This window comes from Pteropus vampyrus, unplaced genomic scaffold (genome assembly GCF_000151845.1).
Source record: "Pteropus vampyrus isolate Shadow unplaced genomic scaffold, Pvam_2.0 Scaffold262, whole genome shotgun sequence".
Lineage (NCBI taxonomy): Eukaryota > Metazoa > Chordata > Mammalia > Chiroptera > Pteropodidae > Pteropus > Pteropus vampyrus.
The window spans coordinates 1,666,137-1,668,938 of NW_011889043.1; positions in this window are offsets into that span (position 1 = coordinate 1,666,137).

Sequence of the window (2,802 nt, forward strand, 5' to 3'; positions counted from 1 at the left end):
ACTGTCAGAAGCTGTTTTCTGGGTGGCTTGTCTGCTGAGGGTAGAGAAGGGAAAAGCTGCTCTAGGGTATCTGTGAAGACACTTGATTCAGTCACAAGTCTTCACAATCAGAAAGGACACACCTTGAGAAGCTGAGGCCAGAGGACAAGGCAGCCGCTGATGGAGCTGACTCGACTTCACTCTGGAGAGAAAACTCCCACACTGCCTGCTCTGGAGCAGACTTCCTGGCCCCCAGCTCAGGTCCAGGCCATGAGGAGACTACCTTGGGAAACACTGGGACTTTAAAAATGAACAGCGACTGTAAAGATGGGGCTATCTTTGCTGCTGATTCTTTTCCTTGAATAAAATAATATCTTAATGTGATTAAATGTCTTTAAGTGCGATTTCAAGACATTTAAAGAAATAGCACATATGTGGCTCCATTTTTCTCATTTTCTAAGTACCAGTTAGGAGTCCCTCCAAAAAAGGCCAAGCAATTGAGGGACTTTCTCCTCCTGTCAGATAATCCGGGTTTCAAGGAGTTCCTGCGCTGCCCAGCACAGGCAATTATTTCTTTTAAATTAGGAAAAATATCACCTTCTGCTTATGGGCAGGGGGTTTCAACACGTAATGGGGTCAGTATGAGACCATTACGGATGTTTGCTCTTTTACTCCCCCCATTTCTCCTGGCCTCATCCAAGTCCTGCAAAGGGGTAACTCTCTTCATGCTGCACAGTGCCTCAACCTAGCACATCAGAAGTGCTCAATATGTATTCGTTGAATAGTCATATGAAATGGCAAGAGATCCGTGAATGATCTGCCCAGTTTTCCACCCCCTACCCCCGCCCCACTCAGCCCTGTTAGCCTTAAACAGACCCATGAACTGAATCCTCATAACTCAAAATCCTGAGATTACTAAACTGGATCTAGATATTGTTTGAGGAGGACTGAAGGAGGCCCTGGCAATGGCTGTGTCTGCTTGGTGAGACACTATCAATATTTAGAGCAAAAGGACATTACACAGAGAACTGTCACTCCACACCTGAAACAATGTAGGGACATACAATACATCTAGGAGATACTGATAGTTTCCTTTTGTCTACATTGCATAGGGTATTAGAGAAGCTTTACTCAAAACATACTTTGCTTGGCAGAAACAAAAAGTATAAGAAACATATAGTCCGTTTCAGAGCACCTTACGATGCAGCCTGCTTTTTGTTGTTGCAACATGACTGATGTTTGTGTAGGTTTGGTAACGGGACTAAGTTCAGCATGATATGGGGGTTACAGGAAAACCAAATACATAGCGAAAATGCACCTTAACAACCAACCGGTTGTTTTTCTATGATACAGGTGAAGGCCAAATCCAGACATTCCTGGCTTCAGAGACTTTATGCATAAACAGGGCTTCTAATACACGAATAGGTAAAGGCCATTTTGATATTGAACAAAAAAAAAAATTTAGAGAATATCATATTCTATTTTGGTTGGCAGAGGGAATCAGCAGGTATTCTCATGGAATGCTTTTGAAATGATAGCAGGGCTTAGAAAGTCTAAAAACTGTGCCCTAATCTCTTCACTGGAACCTTCCCAAAGATATCTTAGACTGTCTCTCTGTTACTACCTTTCTGTTCCCGCCTCTCCCTTGACATCTCAAGACATCCAGAAAAGCAGCTAATCAGTTTTTGGTGCAAACCCGAACTCTGATTTTTGGTGAAATTTGTAAATGAGAATACACTTGCCAACTTAGGTGAAATCATTTAAAAACTCTGTTTCTGAAGGTCTAGGTTTACATAAGACCATATTTAAAGAATTTAAGTGGAGTGAACAATCAGGAGAGCTATAGGCTTTGTGATAGTATTGTGATCAGACAGTCTTCTAATGGTGTCCTCATGGCAGGGTGGGTCCCTTTCCTGGGCAGGTAATGATAACTGTCAAACTGGCATTGATAATGCTCAGAACTAAGAAGCTGGCAGCATGGACAACGTGGGAACTATGTTTTCTGGTCTGTAGGAGCTTCCCAAACAACTTCCTGAGCTCTTGTATGCATGCCTATTTCCTAACTTTTCAGTTTCTAAACTGAATCTACTTGGTACTGAAAAGATGAGTTTAGCATCAGAAGGGAGATAATCAGATGAAGCTATTTCCATGAAGATCTTCTAGAATCTTGTGATATAGGGAAGAGGCATGAAAACTACCCAAATTGACTAACTATTAAACCAGGTTGTATTCAGAGCCTACGATGTGCTGCCAGAACATGGGAAACCTACAGAACAAAGGAAGATTCCCGCTGGGATTACTAACAAACTACTTACCCATACCTTTAACGCTGTATCCCCACACCATGAAAGGAAAACAGGAAAACAAAGTCTTTAAACTGTAACCCATAGAAACTAAGAACCACATATAAACTGAATTCCCCGAACACTGGGGTTCTCATGCTCTGTCTCTGAGAGACCATGTCTCTGGCTGTGGAGCATTATTCCTTCTCTAATAAACTTTCCCTTTGTCTCAAACTCTGGCATGTGCTTGAATTCTTTCCTGCGCGCAGTAAAGGATCATCTCTCTTGGTGCAGGAATCCCCGTCCCACATAGTTGGACTAGTCCCAACTGCAAACTAGTCCCAATCCTTTACTATAGACAGGGAAACTAAAGACCAGAGATGTTCAATGAATAACATTCTCCCCAGCAAGATCTGGGTCTCACTGTTGGTTAGTGGTAGAGCTTGGGCTGGGACCCATCAATCTTATCTCCTAGGGTCAGTGCTCTGAGTATGAGATGACCCCTGGCTTCTGGGTTTGGCTTCCAAGGCACAGGATTGCA